General features: G+C 39.4%; 1 protein-coding gene across 2 annotated transcripts in view; it reads right to left on the minus strand.

Moving 5' to 3' along the window:
• Positions 1–22,308, minus strand: part of LOC131248257 (pentatricopeptide repeat-containing protein At4g21300) — a 51,237-nt gene that overhangs the window by 22,711 nt on the left and 6,218 nt on the right. The window contains exon 2 of one of the 2 annotated variants that reach the window (XR_009172176.1): positions 3,764–3,884. The gene's annotated coding sequence lies outside the window, so the exon portion shown is untranslated. Of the gene's footprint in view, positions 1–3,551; positions 3,885–22,308 lie in introns of those variants that run through there. The other variant, XM_058248452.1, reaches the window with a different exon arrangement.

Here is a 22,308-nt window from a genome sequence, read left to right on the forward strand (position 1 = left end):
TGGAAATCTGTTGTAGGGGAAAGATTAGCTGCAAACGTGGGTGGATTTGATGAGGGAATGGTTGTAGGAGATGAGGAATATGGATCGTACGAGATGGGGGTGATTTGGGATGGATGTAGCTTCGCACCACGGTAGTTAGCCCTTCGAAGAAGGGAGGGTTTCGCACCAACTTAGGCTTCACAACTCAGAGAGGAGCAGGAAAACGCAGAAATTTTATTCAATCTTCAATGAGAAAAAAGACTACAGGGGGTACCTATTTATAATAGAACCCTATACTCCAAAACTCGTGCCATATGCGCAACCTATTACTTGGAGACAAAGTAATCAAAAATAACAACTAATTAAAACAATTTAAACCATCGATGATATTCCTAATAACAAAAATAACTGAAACTCAAAATACTAGATCGTTTAAAATAGTGGGTCACGATCATGAGAACCCATGGTGGGATTCACATGACGATCGGGTCCACTCCAAGGGACCAAAACGCAGTCCTCTAGCTAGGAGGTCCTCCTTGGATGTCGTCATCGATCCAGATCGATGGTGGGGCTCTCCTCCTCCTTGCATACGTGCGTAGGGGGGCATGCGTGTGCGCGTGATGTCTCCATCATGTAGATAACTAGAATGTAGAGAAAGAGAGATAGAAATGTAGAATAGAATAAGAAATGAAAATGAATGAATGTAGATTGTAGAGAATCTAGAAATTAAAGAATGTAAAATGTATAGAGAGAGAGAGATAGAATGTATGATTGTCAAGGTATTCAAAATCGGTTATGCAACGGCCATAACGGCCGTTACGTAACGGTAACAGTCATAACCGTTACGCGTTACGGGGTCGAAACGACTGTAACGGCAGTTACAAAAAAATGGCCGTAACGGCCCCATAACAGTCCTGTAATGGCCCTAACGAACTGTAATGGCCCCGTAACGGTCCAGTAACAGCACTTTTTAAAAAATAAAAAACAGCCATAATGGCCGATATGGGGGTTCTAATGGCCGTTATGGCCCGTATCATAATGGTAACGGTGGTGGCCGTTACGGCCACCGTTACCATTTTGGAACACCTTGATGATTGTATATGTAACTATGTAACTATGTAACTAATTAACTATGTAGAATGAATGAATGAATGTTATGTAACCATCTAGTATCTAGAATCTAGAGAATGAATGTAAGGTTATGTAAGAGAAAGATAGAAATGTAGAAACAAGAAAGTAGAAACTTAAAACTAGAAACTAGAAAGAGATAGATGTAGAAAATGAAATGAAATGAGAGAAGTGCAAGTAACTATGTAATGTAAGAGACTTGGAACTTGGAAGTAGGAATCTTCAATGTATTCTTGTTTCTTCTATCTTGATTCTTGATTGAAACTTGAAAGCATGAAAGTTGGAGCTTGGGCCTTGGCAACTTGGAACTTAAGAGTTGAAAGATGAAGAATGTAAGAGAGAATGCGAGATTTGAAAGTAAATGAGTAAAAGAGAGTTTAGAGTGAACGTAAATTGCAAATAGAGGGGACTAGAATGCCTTTTTGTAGGCAAAAAGCCGAGATTGTGCAAAAATAAAAATAAAATTCCCAACAGTCAGATTTCTGACCATTGGTACATATGCGATCGCATACATCGCATACAAAATATATGTGATCGCATGTGCCATCATGGCATATGCGATCAGTGCATATGTATGCGCATATGCGACCGCCCTTGACAACATTGGTCGAGAGCATCCACTGAGTCAATTCTATGGAGGTGAGGGACATTTGTCTCAATAGATAAAACATCCATGTCCAGAAAAAGAGAGGGTCTAAAAACCACAACCGTCTGACCCTTCGATTGGGAGACACCTGATCGCTGGGGGCCGACACCAAGGCCAGGGAATAAGGGTTGGGATAAACGTGGGATGATAGGGAAGCTGGGATTGGGGAGGGGGATGATGGGAAAAAGGGTTGGAAGGAGGAAGATGGAAAAGGTTAGCAAGCAGATGGTTAATATATGTGCCAATCTAGGGCCCGTTTATTTGGCAAAAAGTGGATAGTGATATCCCACTTGCTGCAAATTTTGCCCAGTGGGGCATCTAATACTAGACCTATCAATCTTTCCAAAACTGGATGGTCTAGATAATTGGAAATTTTGATAGAATATGAACATGTATTATTTTCTTCTATTTTTTTAATTCAAAGTACAGGTGAAAGCGGCCAGCATTGGATGGTTAAATCTGGGCCAATCTGTTTATCGATCTGCGCCTGTCAAATTAGAAAAAAAAAAATAGATGGTCAAGATCATCTTCTGTGAATTTCCTCAGTGGGACATCTAATCAGGGCCTGCGATTCTAGCCAAAATTGGAAGGTCATGATGATTGAAATTTTGATTGAATGAGAACAGGTAGAGATTTTTTTATTTTTTCTTTTTACTCGGAAGTACAAGTGGAAATGATCAAGAATTGGATGTTTAATATCTGAGCTAATTTGGGTCTGTTGATCTGAACCTATCGATCTGGCAAAGATTGGATGTTCACAATCATCCATTAGCTGTAAATTTTGCCCGTTAGGGTTATCTAATTCTGGGCTACGGATCTGGCCAACATTCGATGGTCAAGATTAATGAAAGTTTGAAAGAAAGTGAACAGCTCTTTCTTTTTTACTCAAAGTACAGGTGGAAACCAAAAGAAATTGGAAGGGTAGATCTAACCTAATCTGGGGTCTGTCAGTTTAGGCCTGCTGCTGTGACAAACACTGGACACTCAAGATCATTCATTTCCTACAAATTTTTCCCAGTGGGACATCTAATATTTGGGCATGCTGATCTTGCCAAAGTTGGATGGTCATGATCTTGGATATTTTTGTTTACTGTGAACAAGTGATTTTTTTAGTTTTGTTCTCAAAAGTACAAGTGGAAACAGTTGGGAACTGAATGGTCAAGATCTGGGCTGGTCTGGGGTCTCCTGATATGGGCCCATCTTTGAAAGAAAAAAAATAGAATGGTCTAGTTCACCCATTTGCTGCAATTTTTATCAGATGGCCATCTAAAACTAGTTCTATTAAATCACGAGAAAAATGGATGGTCAAGGTGATACCTGCTGGCCCCTTGAGACAAATGCACATAGTGGGACACGTGTCAAGGAGGATGGTGAACCACAACCATCCTAGCCTTCTAATAAATAATGGCATTTATGAAAAGTGTATGTGGTCAACAATTTACAATATGTGCATCATGTAGATTCCAAGAAAATAACTCCCAAATAGAAGGTGGGGAAAAAAGAACACTGAAAATTTTGTGAACTCTCACACAAGTGAAAACTATTACTTCCGCCTTTATTTCAAGCAACTTCTTTCAAAATTCCCAAACTAGCCCTAGAATTTCTTGGGAGATTTTCTTGGGTTTTCTCTACGTTGTATAGAAGTGCAGATCACCATTATGAGCTTGTGTGCTACTGCTAAAATAATGATGATAATGTTCATGACAAGACCAAAACAAAATAGGAATACTTCTTTTTGGCAAAAGAAATGTTAACTTCGGAATACAACAAATTTTTGTTGGCATAAGTATCAGAGGTGTAGTTTAAAGGATCTCTCCTTTGTTATTTTCTTTTTGGTTTGTTTAAAGAAACTCTGCTTTTACAACCAGATAAAGAATCTGACAGCGTAACATCATCTTTTGACAACAGTTAATCTTCATTTCATCTCTAGTTTGTGTCAAAATTTTAATTGTGCAAGAAAAAATAAATACTGTTTTTTTTTTTTTTTTACTCACAATATTGTACACATACCCTTACAGTATATAAGCTTATCAATTATTGGTTCAGCCATGGTGATTTGGCCCACCATTTTGCAGCTCTGCCACGCTTTAGACAAAGCTGCACCTGTTCTGCTCAACCTCAAACTGTGTACCTAAAAAGAAATATGTACATAAACAAACAAACAAACTATAAGTGACAAGATGTTGCAAGTAGTGATTTCCAATATTTGTAACTTCAATTGCAGGTGGAACATATGGAGTTTTGATATCATATTTGTATTAACTTTGACTGCATGTAGCATTTAGAGCTGGGATATCATATTCATATGCAAGTTTGAAGCATGCAGCATCTAGAGCACAGATATCATATTTTTCAAAACTTAAGAACTAGCACCAGTACAATTGGCATATACTACATGCCTCAGCAGCAATACCAACGTGAGTTCTTCCTATAATACCCAAATCCTTCAAATCCTCTAAGCCATTGTTGGAAATGACAGACATTCACGCATGGGATCATATGAGATACAGCTCAGAAGTACCCAAGTATTTTATATAATAAAAAAATATATATACAATAAAATCTTACGAATTTGTACTCTAAAAGTTAAATATACATGTCAAGAATATTTTAACATTAAAAAATAACAATATAGCTGTATCACATGCCTGAAATATAGCCTCAGCTAGGTCTAACACTTACACCTGCATATGTGTCCAAATAAAATAGAATCTTTCCAACACATGTAGAAAATAGCTACTCCTATTTCATTGAAGTAACCAGTCTCTCACTATTAAAAGTGGAAGTGCTTGAACAGTTTAGATAGCTAGCTAGCATCAGAGCTATTATCATCCAAAAGCACCGTGCAAGTCACTAAATTCATTCACCTTCTGTCTCCTAGGAAAATTTTCAAGAAAAAGAGTATGCTTGAGAGCATCTGTCAAGCATATGCATAACATAAATGTTAATTGATGGTGCTTACTGTCATCACTATAGATTTAGTCCTGACAGTTTCATGTCTTAGATTCTTATATCATATCCTCCATAATTTCATGACAACTCAACCAATGAGCTGAATGTTGTGTGAATTCCTTTGCTTTGCTTTTCACTTCTTGATTGTCCATCATGATCCGTCAATCTGACACTAAATATCACTACTTTGGTTTTATTCCATGCCTAGTTTGGAAAAGTTACTCAAGTAGGTTACCGACTCACCCTACACAACCTAATTTTGAGCAAAACCTGGCCACAGAGTCATGAGACTCACATTATACAAAAGAGGACGTGAGCAAGTTTGACAAGTTTCCATGTGACTCAGCGGCTCTCTAGAGTCAATAGAAATTATGCAAAATCATGTTGTCTCAAATCACAAAAACCCAATGCATTCAAGTTGACCTTGTTGACTTGCCGTGTGAAAACTTTGTGATGAGGACATCACGTCACGTACACCCTGACATACGTATCAAAGGAGGAGGTGAGCCACACCGATTTCCCTGTGGCTAGGCAAGTACCCATGACCATGCTGAAGACCCCATGTGCATGTGCGAGCATCTGGAAAACCTCATAGTGGGAAGATGCACATGAGTTGCTTTATGGAGTGATCCAGACCGTTGGATCGGAGGGACGTGACGATTGGGCTATTGGATCGCATGGATTACATGATCGGGCCATTGATCGTTGATCGTCCACATCAGGTTTAGAATTTATTATCTTTTAGGATTTAGTTTTTTATTATTTTATATTTGGATATGTTATGAGTGTTTTGGTTGATTTTATTTAGACTGAGACTATTTTCGTTAAGATTCACAAGATAGGGGGATTATTGTAATTTTTGAAACTTCTTGGATCTATAAAAAGAGGGGGGGGGGGGGTGTGAACTCTCTAAAATTGGATTTTGTTATTTTAAAAAAAAAAAAAAAAAAAAACAGAGAGAGAGAGAGAGAGAGAGAGAAAAGCTCCTGCTTTCTTCTCCCATCTTCATGCGATTTGAAGATACTTCCATGCAATTTGGAAGGAAGATTGGTGCGAGGCTAATCTTCATCAACAGAGGTGCGAGGTCTCCATCTATCATCACACCATCTTCTATTTTCTCCCACATCCGGGTATTTTCTTCAGGTTCTTCATTTTCTTCATCCTAGATATTCGTCTTCTCCCAAACCCTACTTTCTCATACCCATCCACAATCCAAACCTTAACCGACCTAAACCCATCATCCCACAGTACAAGTGTGACCGTACGGCCACACTTGTGAATCCCACCTGCCCCTTTTAGTTTCCCACCATCATTACATCAAAACCCTTTTCTTCCATCCCTGAAACCCAACCCTAAACCTAAAATTCCTAATTTTCCTACTTTCTCAAATTACCCAAATAGTAATTTTCACCCTAGGTTGTATTAGGTTTCCTATTTTGAAATAGACTATACCCTATGCTAATTAGATGTCCCTACATCCATTAGATCCTATTTTACTTTTATTTAATGATCTTGTGTTACAATGTTGGTAGCTTAGGCTAGGATTATGCATGGTTTTCTTTTGATTTTCATAATATTTGTGATGATTATAGCAATGTTTGTGTTTTTTTTGTTAAATATCTTAATTCAGCTATTTGATCTCACATGTTACTTAGTTCATGCATCGGTCTTACATTAAATTTAGTATCAAAGAACAGTTTTAGCGTATGTCAGTCTATCAAAATTTCCTCTCAAGGATGAAAATTTTCTACAGAACCCATTTACCCAAATTGTAAAAATTGTAGACGACACATTTTGTTGAGTTTAGTTAGCCCTTTCCTAGGTTTTGTTGAGTCCCCATATAGATCTATGCCATATAGGATTTTTGTGTTGCATCTAGGTTAGATTCATATCTAGGGTTAGTAGAACATTAATTGCATATAGGATCATATTGCTGATTTTTTTTAGAGTATCATATTACTAAATTTCAGCTAGCCTTTCTACTTATACCATTGCTGAAATTTCAACATAGTAATCTCGGGGTATCACATTGCTGATTTTTCAGTTTGGCACCCTCAGATTACTACCTTGCTGAATTTTCAACATAATATTTGAGGATAGTTGCTTGCTGAATTTTCTGGTTAGTGTATCCAATTTGATCTCTAAGTTAGTTTTATCATTATCCTAGGACCTGGAGTTTTCCTTTTGGAGTTTCCTTGTGTATGTCACTCGTTCAGGACGTGGTTTTGATCTACAACCCATAATGAATCTAAAGAAAATTGCTAAGACCCTTAATGTTATCAATAACCATCTGACGACCATTGAAGCACACAATAGAACCATTACCACTGAATTAACCGCGACCAATGCGTGCATCAATCAACATGAGGACTTCTTACAGGAAAACCCCGACACTAGAGAAAACGTTCAATCTAGGCTGGAGATCAAGTTGATAGGCGAGAGCGTGGTCGTGGCCAAGGCATTGGTCGTGGTCGAGCATATGTGCCACCACCACGTGAGAAGCATTATGACCGTTATGATCCAGATGCATAAGTCATGAAAGGTGTGAAAGTTGAGGGCCCCATTTTTTATAGTCGCTTAGACCCCAAAGCATTCCTTGATTGGGTGGTAGACATGGACCACTATTTTGAGTGGTATGATATGTCTCATGCCCGTCGAGTGAGATTTGCCAAGATGAAGTTGGTGGGCCAGGCCAAACTTTTTTGGACCATTATGGAGCGTAAAATTGAAAGGAGATGAGAACCCCTAGTTGTGCACTGGGCCGAGATGAAAAAGATCTTTAAAGAAAAGTATCTCCCTCTTTCTTATTGCCAAAGGCTCCTAGACCAGTGGCCGACCTTATGCCAAGGATCCATGACTGTGTCAGATTACATCGCTAGGTTAGAGTACATGATGCGATGTGACATTAAGGACCCGATGGTTACATTGTCCAAATTCAGGATGGGCCTCCGATTTGAGATCCAACGAGAACTTTATTCTCGTGATGTTGGTACATTGATGCAAGACATTGAACACTACCGCAAGGCACCAGTTGGTAAGCGTTATGACTCTCGGGATCCAAGTGTCAAGACTTACTCTCAATGGGCTAAGCCTAACATGGGGAGTCAGTCTAGGCCCCAAATTAGGTCCCAACTCAACCCTGGAGATGTCAAAGGAAAGGGGATAGCAAGTGCTAGCTCTAGGGGAGGTGAGCAAACGCGATGTTTCAATTGCCATGGGATTGGTCACTTTACACATCAATGTCCATCGAAAGAGAGGAACAAAACCCGGTAATTGACAATGGTGAGGAAGAAGGAAATGAACAGGGCGATTTTGAAGAAGAATTTTATCAGCCCAACATCAATGGTGCTAGTGATGAGGAAGTCGAAAAAGAAGAGACTACACCACTTGCAGTAGTCAGGTGCGCCTTGACCAATGCTAATTAGAATGATGATTGGCGTTGGACTACAATATTTTACACCTATGCAAAATGTGGAGTGTTTGGGGTTAAAACCTGAACCACACCCTCAGCCCTATAGAGTGTCATTGGTGAATGCATCTGTTATACCTGTTACCCAGCGATGTCTCGTGCCCGTTAATTTTGGATCATATTCAGATTCATTATGGTGCGACATCTTACCTATGGACGTTAGACACATCATTTTGGGACGGCCTTAGCTATTTGACCACGATGTGACGATATACAGCCGCTCTAATGTATGTTCATTCATGCATCAAGGCAAAAAATTATCTTTATTTCCTCTCCCACCAAAAAGCAATGCAGAGAAGAAAACTGAGGGGAAGTCGGGTAACCCAAGGGATACGAGGAAATCCCAACCTAAGTCTCTCCATGTAATCAACACCAAGGAGTTTGAGAGAGAGACTACGGTAGGTTCGATGGTGTACGCCTTAGTGGCGAGAGAAATTACACCCCGAGGTTAGTGTAGAGGGACCCCTTGAGGTTAAGCCCATTATAGATGAGTTTCACGATGTATTTCCAGATGAGCTTCCACCCATGAGGGACATCCAGCATGCCATTGATCTTGTCCCTAGGTCGACTCTACCAAACCTTCATCATTATCGAATGAATCCTACAGAGCATGCGGAGTTGAAGAGGCAAGTAGATGAGCTCTTCAGAAAGGGTTTCATTTAAGAGAGTATGAATCTGTGTGTCGTGCCAGCGCTTCTCACGCCCAGGAAAGATGATACGTGACGCATGTGTATAGATAATCGAGCCATCAATAAAATCACGGTCAAGTACCGGTTTCCCATACCGCGTCTTGATGATATGTTAGACATGACGGCGGGTGCCACAATCTTTTCGAAGATTGACATCAAGAGCGGGTATCACCAAATACATATATGCCCAGGAGATGAATGGAAGACAGCCTTTAAGACGAAGGATGGGCTATAAGAATGGCTAGTCATGCCCTTTAGCTTGACTAACGCCCCGAGCACATTTATGAGAGTGATGACCTAGGTGTTGAGACCCTTTATGAGTAAGTTCCTCCTGGTGTATTTTAATGACATTCTTTTCTATAGCACATCAAAGAAACAACACCTCCACCATCTGAGGCAAGTTTGCGGGGTCCTCGGAACTGAAAAATTATACACCAACCTTAAGAAGTGCACATTTATATCAAAAAGAGTTATCTTGTTAGGGTTTATCGTATCATCTGAGGGCATGAGAGCGGACCCCGAGAAAGTCTGGGCAGTAGTTGAATGGCATGAACCGCACAATATTCACGAGGTGCGAAGTTTTCATGGCTTAGCAACTTTTTATAGGCAGTTCATTAGAAGATTTAGCTCCATCATGACTCCCATCACGGATTACATCAAGAAGGGGGAGTTTGTATGGACTAAAGCTGCCTCAAAAACATTTAAGGAGATTAAGGGCAAGATGAGTGAAACCCCTGTCGTGCGCCTTCCAAACTTTTCTAAAGTCTTTGAGGTCGCTTGTGATGCATATGGGGTAGGTATAGGTGGCATGCTCAGTTAGGAAGGGCACCCCATTGCTTATTTTAGTGAGAAGTTGGATAAGGCAAAGCAACGATATTTCACCTATGACAAAGAATTCTATGTGGTTGTCCAGTCCTTGCGCCATTGGCGGCATTACCTATTACCGCAAAAATTCGTCTTATTATCTGACCATGAAGCCTTACGTTATCTCGGCTCCCAGAAGAAATTAAACCCTAGGCATGTTAAATGAGTCCAATTTCTTCAGGAATACTCTTTCATTCTTAAACATAAGGCTGGGGTCGAGAACAAACCTGTTGATGCCCTTAGTCATCGTGTGGGGCTACTCCAAAGTATGAAGTGGAAGTGAATGGGTTTGATCGACTGAGAGAAGAGTATCCTACATGCCCAGACTTTGGTGAGTTGTATACGTCACTACGAGATGGTCAGTCGACCGACAGTCGCGAGTTTGTCATCATCGATGAATTCCTATTTAAAGGTAACAGACTCTACGTTCCTCGTAGCTCCCTCCGTGATTTCCTAGTTTAGGAACTTCATGCAGGAGGGGTATCCGGTCATTTGAGAAGGGACAAGACCATTGCCCTTGTGGAGGATATATTTTATTGGCCAAGTCTCAAGCGAGATGTAGCCAAGATTGTGAGGCAGTGCATGACTTGTCAATTAGCAAAGCAGAGGAAGAAAAATACAGGATTGTATACGCCTTTGCCAGTACCCCATGCTCCGTGACAAGATATTAGTATAGATTTTGTGTTGGGCTTACCGAAAACTATCAAAAAACACGATTATGTATTTGTGGTTATGGACCGTTTTTCTAAAATGGCCCATTTCATTCCATGCTCGAAAACACCAACTGCCTCCAATGTGACTAAGCTTTTCTTTAGGGAGGTAGTGCGTTTAAATTGTCTACCTAAGACCATAGTGTTTGATCGTGATGTATGCTTTATGGGCTATTTTTGGAAGACACAGTGGCACATGATGGGGACAAGGCTTCAATTTTCATCTGCCTATCACCCTCAAACAGACGGTCAAACTGAAGTTGTCAATAGGAATCTTGGAAATCTGCTTAGATGTCTTGTGGGTGATCACATCCGAACTTGGGATACCGTTTTGCTTATAGCCGAGTTAGCATACAATAATTCCATCAATAGGTCCATAGGCATGAGTCCATTTGAGGTTGTGCATGGCTACAAACCTAGGAAACATGTAGATCTCATACCTATGTCTGTGTCCCATAGGCCATCTGAATCCGCACATGAGTTTGCACATCACATACATGAGTTGCATAGTGAGGTCAGGAAGCGAATTAATGTAAGTAATGAAAAATACAAAGCGTTTGCTGATTCTCATCGTAGGTTTCATGAATTTCAAGTAGAAGATTATGTCATGGTTCGCATGAGGCTTAAACGGTTCCCACATGGGGCCGTTAAAAAGTTACAAGCATGTAACGCAGGACCATACAAAATAATGTAGAAACTGGGTCCTAATGCGTATGTAGTAGACCTTACACCTACCATGGGAATTAGTTCTACTTTTAATGTGGAAGATCTAGTACAATACAAGGGTCCTGCTACTTCACATTTTGATCCATCCACCAACACTCCCACAGACCATGACCTAGTCCTAAATCCATGGCCCTTACCTGACCAATCATCCAAGCCATTATCACATTTACCTTCCTTGCCTGCTCGAAGAGAATAGATAGAAGACATACTGGATACACAAGCAGTTTCCACTCGACATAGAGGATTTCAGAAATTCTTTGTCAAGTGGAAGCACATGCCGATTTCAGACAGTACGTGGATTATAGAGGACGAGCTACAGCATTTAGATCCAGACATTTTGGAGCACTACAGGAGTTTTAGTCCGCCAGAGGCAAACTCTTCTTAGTCAAGGAGAGTTGATGAGAACATCACGTCATGTAAACCCTTACGTACGTATCAGAGGAGGAGGCAGGCCGCATCGATTTCCATGTGGCTAGGCGAGTACCCGTGATCGTGCTGAAGACCCTATGTGCATATGCGAGCATTTGTAAGACCCCATACTGGGAAGATGCACATGGGCCGCTTTATGGAGTAATCCAGACTGTTGGATCGAAGGGACGCGACAATCGGGCCATTGGATCGCATGGATTACATGATTGGGCCATTGATCGTTGATCGTCCACATCAGTTTTAGACTTTATCATCTTTTAAACTTTAGTTTTTTATTATTTTATATTTGGACACATTATGAGTGTTTTAGTTGATTTTATTTAGACTATGGCTATTTTCGTTAAGATTAAAAAGTGACTATTTTCGTTAAGATTAACAAAGACGGGGGAATTATTGTAATTTTTGAAACTCCTTAGATCTATAAAAAGAGGGGGGAGTGTGACCCCTCTCCCATTGGATTTTGTGATTTTAAATTATTATTTTTAAAAAAAAAAAAAACGGAGAAAAGCTCTTGCTTTCTTCTCCCATCTTCATGCGATTTGAAGATACTTCCATGCGATTTGGAAGGAAAGGTGTAAGGTCTCCATCTATCACCACACCATCTTCTCTTTTCTCCCTCATCCAGGTATTTTCTTCAGGTTCTTCATTCTCTCCGTCACAGATCTCCGTCTTCTCCCAAACCCTACTTTCCCATACCCATCCACAATCCAAACCCTAACCAACCTAAACCCATCCTCCAACGCCACATGTGTGCCCGTACAGCCACACGTGTGAATCCCACATGCTTATTTTGGTTTCCCACCATTATTACATCAAAACCCCTCTCTTCATACCCGAAACCCTAAACCTAAACCTAAAATTCCTAATTTTCCTACTTTCCTAAATTACCCAAACCTTAAATTTTCAACCTAGGTTGTACTAGATTTTCTATTTTGAAATATATTATAACCTATGCTAAATGGATGTCCCTACAACCATTAAATCCTAGTTTCTATTTATTTAATGATTTTGTGTTACGATGTCGGTAGCTTAGGTTAGGATTATGCATGTTTTTCTTTTGATTTTCATGATATTTGTGATGATTATAACGAAGTTTGTGTTTTTTGTTAAATAACTTAATTCGGCTATTTGATCTCAAATGTTACTTAGTTCATGCATCGGTCCTGCATCAGTTTGCCAATTTAAAAGATTCTCGTAAGTAGTGTTCTAAGTATTACTATCATTTCATTTATTGACGACTTGGGACACGAAAACATGTATCGAAATCATCAATAATATCGCAAATATTGGGAATGTAATGCTCTTTGAGGGAAACATTTAGGAAACACTGGGGAAAAGGTGGAATGCTTCAATGAAACTTCATATGTTAAAGGGCAAATATTTACACACTTAGGACTCAAAATATCACAAAAAAACAACTATACCTAAAAGGTTTCCATTTTATAGTAGTTAAACCATGAACTGTTCAACAAAAGCAGTATAATTATACAAAAATAATAATAATAATAATAATAAAATAAAAAAATTCATATCATTCAAATATCATACAATGCAAGCAAACACAAATAATACATCTAAAAACTAAAGAGAACAAAAAAATACCTTTGCCCCAACCCACATAAAGTTATAACTTATAAGGCTGCTCAAAGTCATCATCTACATCTCCACTAAGGCAGCCATAGTATTGTTGCTCCACATATCGGCCATGTCATACCCCAGTCACAGTATAATAATACCAACTCATGTACTCTCTCACAAATTACCAATACTCATGCTCTTCAAACGTGATTAGTACGCCCATCTATAGGTAGTGTTCAAATGATATGGATTAGCTGCAACCCTGGATGGGTGGGTGCGCCCCTGACCATGGGCCCACCTCGATATATGCATTGTAAATCCATGTCGTCCATTGTTTTGCCAACTTATTTTAGGGCATGGTCCCAAAAATGAAGCAGATAAAAATCTTAGGCAGACCACACCACAGGAAACAATGGCCATCAAACACTCACCATTAAAAACTTCCTACAGTTCACCGTATGGTTTATTTGTCATCCAACCCGTTGACAAGTTCATGCAGACCTACATGAAGGCAAAATACAAATAGCAGCTTGATCGAAAACTTGTGTGGCCCCCAAGAAGCTTTTAATGTTAGGAATTCAATCCCTACCGTGTGGTCCCCCTAAGATTTGTATATGCTTCATTTTTTGGGACCATGCCCTTAAAAAAGCTAGCAAAACGGATGGACGGCTTAGATGTACAACGCATACATCAAGGTGGGCCCCACGATCAAGGTCGCGCCCACATGGTTGGATCCGGGGTCGCAGTTAAGCTATGTCCGTGTTCAGAGTATCAACATCGCTACATGTATCAATTACCAAAGATACGGAAACATGTATCAATATCTCCAATGCTCGAAAAAATATTGTTGTCTGAGGGAATTATTAAGGAAGCATTGGCAAAAAGGTTGAATTTTTTAGTGAAACTTCAGAAGATGTTAAAAGGCATGTTTACACATGTAGGAATCAAAATATTGTAAAAAAAAAAACAATTATACACAATAAGTTTCCATTTTATAGGGGCCTAACCATGTGTTGTTGAAAAATCAGTATAAGATAAATATATAAGATTTATAGCCAATCAATAGCTTAACCAATACTCATTAATATATAAATTTTCCATAGTAATTAACAATGAAAATCACATGTTCTAATATAAATTTTTTTTTAAGGAAAATTTAGTATTTCACTAATTTTCCCATTGTTTCTTAGATATTAATTTTTCCCGCTATAAATTCATGTCAATGCATGGATTTCCATTTCAATCCATGCTAAATTTTGAAAAAAAAAAAAAAAAAAAAAGATTTTTCATCACCTTTAAGTTCCAGGTTGTCTTTGTTCCAAGTTGAGATTTCTCGCCAAATACAAGCTTTGATTCAATAAAAACTGAGAGTAACCGTAATCACCTAAGGAACAAAATTCTTACAAAAAAATCCCAAAAATGGAGATTTTTTGGGTATTTTGGAACTTTTTCCAATTTTCTTTCAAATTTTGCCTATTTACAAATATTTCCCTGGTACTAGGGATATTAATGCTGATATCAGGGATATTATCGACGGTCTCACCAATATCAAAGGGCTCTTATAAGGAATTCTTCTCAAAATATCAACGATATTGATAATAATGCCAAATATTATCAATATAATAATAATATATCAACGATATTTGAAATTTTTTAAACTACCAACAGTTTCGGTATCATTGACCTGGCAATACCAATAATATCATTGATATTTGAATCAATGTCCGTACATATTGCATAATCATGATCCTCTGCGACAGTTGCGGCTTTACACCTTCATACCCATATGACTATCCTGCATACAAATGCCCATAGTCATATGAGTATAATGGATATCCCTATTTGTACCCATAGTCGTAGGAATACTACTGCAAATATCCATAGCTAGATGACCGTGAATGAATATTATAAGTACCGCTGGAATCAACCATCCCATGGTCATAATAGCCACCACGTGCGGGTAGCATTAGGCCAAGCGGCATCATCCGTCTATGAACATGGGGACAAGGTCTAGTTGTTATCTTCATCACTCAAGCTCAATCCATATCACATCCCGACCTGTGAAGATGCATGTAACCTTCATCTGTATGTATCAGGATCCTCACCAATGCGTCAAAGGAGTCGCCCTAAGCCTCTACATACCATAACCTCATCAACAACAATCCCCATAACCACTGCCCATTTGGCCACGACAAAATTAGGGCCTTCATCTTGAATTCGGCGAAATTTACCCACTCATAGAGTGGGGTCTTCATTGCCCTCACCCTCACCATCAAAGATATGAATCTCTACCTATGAACATCAAGTCCAAGAGGTCATGCTCTGGAGCCACCCACTGTCTGCCTACAGTTGCCTCTCTCGCAGTTTCATGTTGTAGTTGCGGAAGGCAAATTTCTGGAGCTTTTCATAACCCATTTTGTTCTTATTATTAGTATGGATGAGCAACCATATGCTCCAACCACATGGCTAAGAGGAAATACTATGAGCTAGCACATAGACCATCATTAACTGCAACGTAGGAACCTCGAGACTATACAAGGACCACCACTCACCTATCAATTCATCAAATATATCTATTAGTTCAATGCAGTAGCATAGGTGGACTACTTGGTAGTAACAACTAACTTAACAGTTCTAACTATGAATAGTACACTTACATTATGAAATGGACCTTAATAGACAATATGGGACTTTTTTTATAACAATTGTTGGCTCCATAATGCATAACAACGGCCGGCGTTACAGTTATGGACCATTATATAACCGTTTATAGATACCTAGGGTGTCATTTGACGCTCTCAATGCCTTTGTAGCCTTAAACAAGAATAAACCTCTAGCATCTTTACTCTACAATAGCCATCAATTATAAATAGAATTATGTATTAGCTACATACTATTTGATTTCACAAAGATGCTATAACTATACATAGAAAAATACATTATCTCATTTCCAAATTATGTTTTTCCTTCAACTTGGGGAATAGTTGTGTAGATTCCATGAACGGTCATTTTTAAGGCACTATCATCCTAGAGTCGATGCCTATGGTGGTACTTCAGAGTTTAGGAAATATGTTGAAATCCAAATAAAATTGAATTAGAAACAAAGAAACAAATATCACAGTAGAAACAAATAGCAACAAGAATAGAAACTAACCAACAACGTGAAGTGAGTGCTCAATGACCATATGTGATGAGGACATCCGAGCACCATACCAGAGGAGGAGGGCTGAGCCAATCTCCTTATGGCTAGACAACCATTACATGGGGCCCACTTGGCCCAATTCACATTCCTAGACACATTGAAGACCCCACATGCATGTTCGTGCATTCTTGAAGACCCCACACCAGGAAGACGCACATGGGCTACTTTTACACTAAATTCACATTCCTAAACACTTTGAAGACCCCAAGTGGGTCTTTAGACGCTTAGAACCGTCAAAGAGCAGGTTTGGGTTAATCCAATTGTTGGACTTCTCGTAATCCATGGTCAAACATAAGAATTGACGATGTGTGGCCACTTTAACACTAAATTCATTTTATCTTTTGAAATTATAGATCATCAGGGCCTGACCAATCTGATGAATGGTTCTGATCATCCTGTAGGTGTCAAGTATGGGTCCACAACATCCTATTAAACAAATTCCCACTTGATGGTAACATCAAGATCACCTAATTACGAAATCAATCGCTGAAACTCAATTGTATGGCCTTTAGGACCCTTAACATTGTAGAGGGATGGTTTTGGAAATAATTCAACAGTGGAATTTCAAGGATGACCTATGAATTTCGAGATCAACCGTAGGATTGAGATTTAGGCCATTGAATCTCTTGATCGAGCATTAAACATCATCTATCGTGGGGCTAGGGATGCCCTGATCTCAGATGGTCCTAATTCTAGTGGTTAAAGTTGATGGTCGGGTTAGATTTCTCAAATGCATCACCGTGGACCCCACTTTAAATTTAGGGTGTACACCAGCGAGTATACACCCGTTGTACACTGAACCTCAACACCTGGTCAAAATGGGTTTGACCCGAAAACATCTGAAAAAGGAGAAAAATCTCCTTCCTTTTCTCATTATTCCCGCTAGTAACGACGTTTAAAAACAACTGAGATGTTCGATAAAAAATGGCCCACCATCAAGGACCGCGTGAACGATCTGAACCATGCGTCGTATAGTGTAGAGGATTCCAACCAAACCCCTAATTGTTGCGAACCTATTAGCACACTTGTGTGCTCACAATCTCTTACACAAACAGGTGTGCGAGCAAGCATTTTCCGAAAACGGAAACACGTTTTGTTGCTTAGCTGGTGATCCGTAGGGAGAGATCTCCATACATCTCAACCCTTCATGAGAATGCATCTAAGCATTAGTTCATTATTAGATTTAGCGCTTCCATCGTTTAGCAAAGCCGTTGTGGAGGAATCTTTCGGTTTGGGCAGCTGGCAAGATCATGGCCATCTACTTGCTTCTAAAAGTTTTCTTAAGGCATCCTAGTCATTGAAACTAGGGCATCCGAATGCCCTCTACATCAGTTTAAGAGATCTTGAGAGAAATTCCTTCAACGCGAGATATTCCATATGAAACCTAAAATCTCGTGACCCACTAATCAAATGCAAATAAGACATGGAACAATGGGTCCCACAGCATCCCTGTGACCAATCTGGTCTATCCATAACCATTAGATCAAATGATCAGCCATTAGATCACAACTCGCCATTGGCGATGGAGTCATCTTCCCCGTTTAACCGAAAAACTCATCATCTCAAGGTTGGCCCCGTTCTCTAATCAGAGACGATCATCGGGTGACCCATGGCATTAGTAAATCATCCTCATTGGTTGTTAGAAGCCATGAAGTTGGATTTGGACACGTCACCTGCAATTTCAGCAAGAGATTCACCGATTTTATACTCGACTAGTCGTAACTAATCCAACAATTAGTTGGTTGTGAACCATCTAGAAGAGGATTAGAGAGCCCTTTATAAACCTCCCTTTTAGGGCAGCCCCTTTCCAGAAATGGAAAGTTAAAGAGAGAAGTGTGAGCGTCATTTTCTTGCCACACTAAGTTGAGTCTACTCGGTTCAAGTTGTGTGTTTGGGCCGAGTCTAGACCCTATCTGGCTGAGTAAAATGAGAGAGAGAGACAGAGAGAGAGAGAGAGAGAGAGAGAGAGAGAGAGAGAGTAGTAGTAGTAAGGGTTGTGGTGCGACTGTTGGGTCAAGTTCAGAAGCTCGACTCACTGTCGAATCGTAGTGTGACCCAGACGAGTTCGGATCTGGTTCTGTCCATCTTCAGTTGCAACAGTGAAGTAGAGCAAGGAGAAAGAGAAGAAGAGAGGAGGAAGAAAAGGGAAGAAGGAGCTGAGTTGATCGTTGCAAGTCGAGTTGACTCGCTGGCTCGACTCAATCGAGTTTTTTTGCCAAAGTTGAGGCTCCGGTGTGGTCCAAGAGTTGTTGTTGGATGTCCCAGTAGCCTTTTGGATGAATAAAGAAGAAGGGAGGAAGGTAGCTGGGTGTCATTCATCATTGTCCGAGTCAACTCGTTCACCATTGCCGAGTCAGACCGAAAACTGAGCTGGTTAAGCTCTTCTTCTGTCAGTCATATATGGGTTATGCATCGTTTCAACAAAACAGATAATCTCTTTCTTATGCTGAAACTGAATCACACTGTATTATCATCAAGTGGCATAACTTGCTACTGAATTAACGCTGAGTTACCTTCCCTACTTGCAATGAACTATTATTCTCTAACCAGGTTCAATATCTTGGGGTTAGACCTAATTTGTTCTTGGTCTCTCTCAGCCCAGCAAATAGCAAACAGAGGGATACAGTCATTACTTTCAAGGCTTTGTGTTGCTAGCCGGTGCCTCACCAAGTTAGGTATTGAATCAACTCAATATTTAAGTTAGTAGTCCCTACTTAATCTCCTATGCTGAATTCGATTCGAATTTAGTATTAGATTAGTAATCTTAGCTCATTGGATTTTGCATAGGAAAACTCATTCCCTAATTATCACAATGTGCCGATTGAAACACTTTTGTTGCGCCTAAGCTTGACCAAGCTAGGGTTGTTAGAAATCTCTACGTAGAGGTGTGCCCAACTCCCAAATTTACTATTGGAATTTGAATTAAGAATTTGCAAAGAGTTGTGTTATATAATTTGATTTGATTTGGTTATAGAATTGTAGGATTGTCCCTAAAACCCTCGATTGAGTATATCCAAGACAAGTGGACTCTTCTTTGAAGGTGAGGATCACCCTTCACGCTTTCCAACATTATGATAGTTATTTTAGTTCAATTATTTATTTTACTTGCTTAATATAGTATTAAGTGGAATGAATGATAAATGTTAATTTCTATTTGAATAATTCTTCATATATGATTGATGATTGGATTTAAATTCAAGTATTCGAACATATTATGAATCTCAAATATCTTCATTCTGGTTTAAGATGAGCACTTTACATGTGCATTTGTTATCGATATTGTACGTGGCTTGTTTTGCCACTTAGGATTATTGGATAATATTTTTCAAGGTCCTCGGACTAGTGGCCATTTTGTGTAATGAATTTAATGGAATTTTGTCATATACTTACCATCTCATAGATCATATATGCTTATGTAGCTTTTGGGTTAACCCCTCTTTATCGTATCCTTGAATGGACTTGTTACCCATTGGGGTTTTTGATGGACTACTTTTGTACAAACTTGTGATGGTATGTTCTACCCGTTTTATCATGATAAGCCACTAGTTGTAGAGGCTATATCCTACTTGTTGAAGTCTCGTGAGCCGAGCATGGTGGTATGGGACACTATTCTTAAGTTGTCGGCCTATGCTGGTTGACGAACATCCCATAGTGACCTTTGAGCTTTCTTAGAATGCCTGTTATAATTGGACTAATAACGGTTGGGCTAATCGTGCATTTCATGGCATACGGACGTTATCGGGTGCCTGGTCGACTGTTTGGAAAGACCAATGCATTATACGAATGTCCAACTTTTTGTGAGCTTGTCACGTAAGCACGTACTTGTTGTACTTTCGCTGGTAGCTAGCCACTTGAGATTGCATGTGGGTTTTTCCCCACTTGTGGGTTTTTCCCCAAAGCCAGTTGGATGAGTATCCCCAGGCTGATGTGTATATGCATACATCCACGCATTTAAATAAGAATGCATTATGAATTGTTTTGTATGATTCTTATTTTAAAACTACCATTGGCTAATGTGTTATCTCATTTGTTATGATCATTATGAATGGTTTAGTGTAAACCTATCTTGGTAAACTATGTTTAACTATTGTGATAGTTTAGTAAATCTTGAGGGGTATACCTCACTGGGATAGCCATTGATGTTATCGAACCATATTTAGTTGTTGCAAAAGACGTAGATGATATGCAGGTTGGCGCACATGTGGAGCATGAGGAGCTAGATGACCTCGCGACTCTAGATTTTGGATTTCATTTATGTTGATTTTGTACTTTTCTGTATTTGTAAGTCTTGATACATTGGTTCGTATAAGCCCTATGGGCAGCCACTTGTATATCTTGCGTATCTGTAATGTATATATAGACTTTTCCTTTATACTTGATTTGTCTTTCTTCCATTGCGACGCTCACTTAAAAATTAAAAATTTTAAAAAAAAAAAAAAAACTATATGGTAAAATGTGGGCTATCTTTAAAGGTTAACACTTGGGATTTTAAAAAACAAGTACTAAACTCGGGTTACGAAATCCGGGGTATTATAGCTTTGCCCATCAGTCATCATTACCTCCTCAACCCTCCACAATCTGAGTACGTTTCTCACTATAATCAACATACTTGGAGGAGTTGAATACATTTCTAAGTCCTTCCTTATGCATGAGTGGGCTCTCTAGCACAATAAAGTTAGTGGAAAACCATGTTGCCCCTAGTCCAATTATGTCCCCCCCACACTTCCTGTGCATCGTAGCCAATAATTAAGAGTATATGTGAAGTTTGTCACTCCTCCATCCTCAATTGTGCTCTTCACTATTGACATCTCCCTTATCGACTATAGCTCCAAGTTTATTTAGTGAGCCATGCACCAAGTCTCGTATAAATTATACTTGTTCATCAATTTCTTCCTAGCCTTCACAAATGCAATACAATTATTCATAACGATTTGGACAACATTCTTCAACTCACCTCTCGTATCACATCTTTTGTCAGTCAATTAGTGTAGGGCGCATCCGAATTTTGTGGGACACCTCAATGGACTTAAGGAATATTGTCTTCTCTATATAGCACACCCATGAATATATTGTTGAGAATCTGATGGGCCCAGACCACCAATCACACAACACTATAACATCGTAGTCTTCCTAGTTCAGCTTCAACGAAGATACATAATTCTATGTCTCTTGCACTAGTTGATCGAGGTAATCCTAATATCATATCCACTTGGCCACACGAAGGCCTAATATCATATCACACACTTCACTTAGCCAACACAAAGAACTAATATCATATCCCATACTTCACTTAGCCAACAAGACGACCTAATATCATATCACATACTTTACTTGGCCAACACGAGGGCCTAATTTCATATCACTTGTTTCACTTGGCCAATACAAGGGCCTAATATCATATCACATATTTCACTTAGCCAACACGAGGGCCTAAATCACATTACATATTTCACTTGGCCAACACGAGTATCTAATTTCATATCACATGTTTCACTTGGCCAATATGAGGGCCTAATATCACATCACATATCTCATTTGGCCAACACGGGAGCTTAATATTTCTTTTGACCAACACGAGGGCCAAAGTCCGTTCTTCATCTTCTTAGGATGTATGCATGGATATGCTAAGCTAAAATGCCGAATGTACAAAAAAAGCATGCACTATCCTATCATTAACAAGTTATTATATATCATTCATTCAATCAGTTATGAATCATCAGTAGTGGGCTTATGGCGAGGCCAAATTCTTTTAGTGGGCTTTCATAAGACCCGTAAGCAAGTGGGCATTCCCAAGGCCCATAAACAAGTGGCTCTCACAGGGCCCATTAACGAGTGAGATTTCCAAAAGCCCAATAGGCAAGTGGGCTCTCCCAAAGCCCAATCAACAATTGATAATTAAGTACATACATAATTATTACAACATGCCAAATGGACTA

This window comes from Magnolia sinica, chromosome 1 (genome assembly GCF_029962835.1).
Source record: "Magnolia sinica isolate HGM2019 chromosome 1, MsV1, whole genome shotgun sequence".
NCBI lineage: Eukaryota > Viridiplantae > Streptophyta > Magnoliopsida > Magnoliales > Magnoliaceae > Magnolia > Magnolia sinica.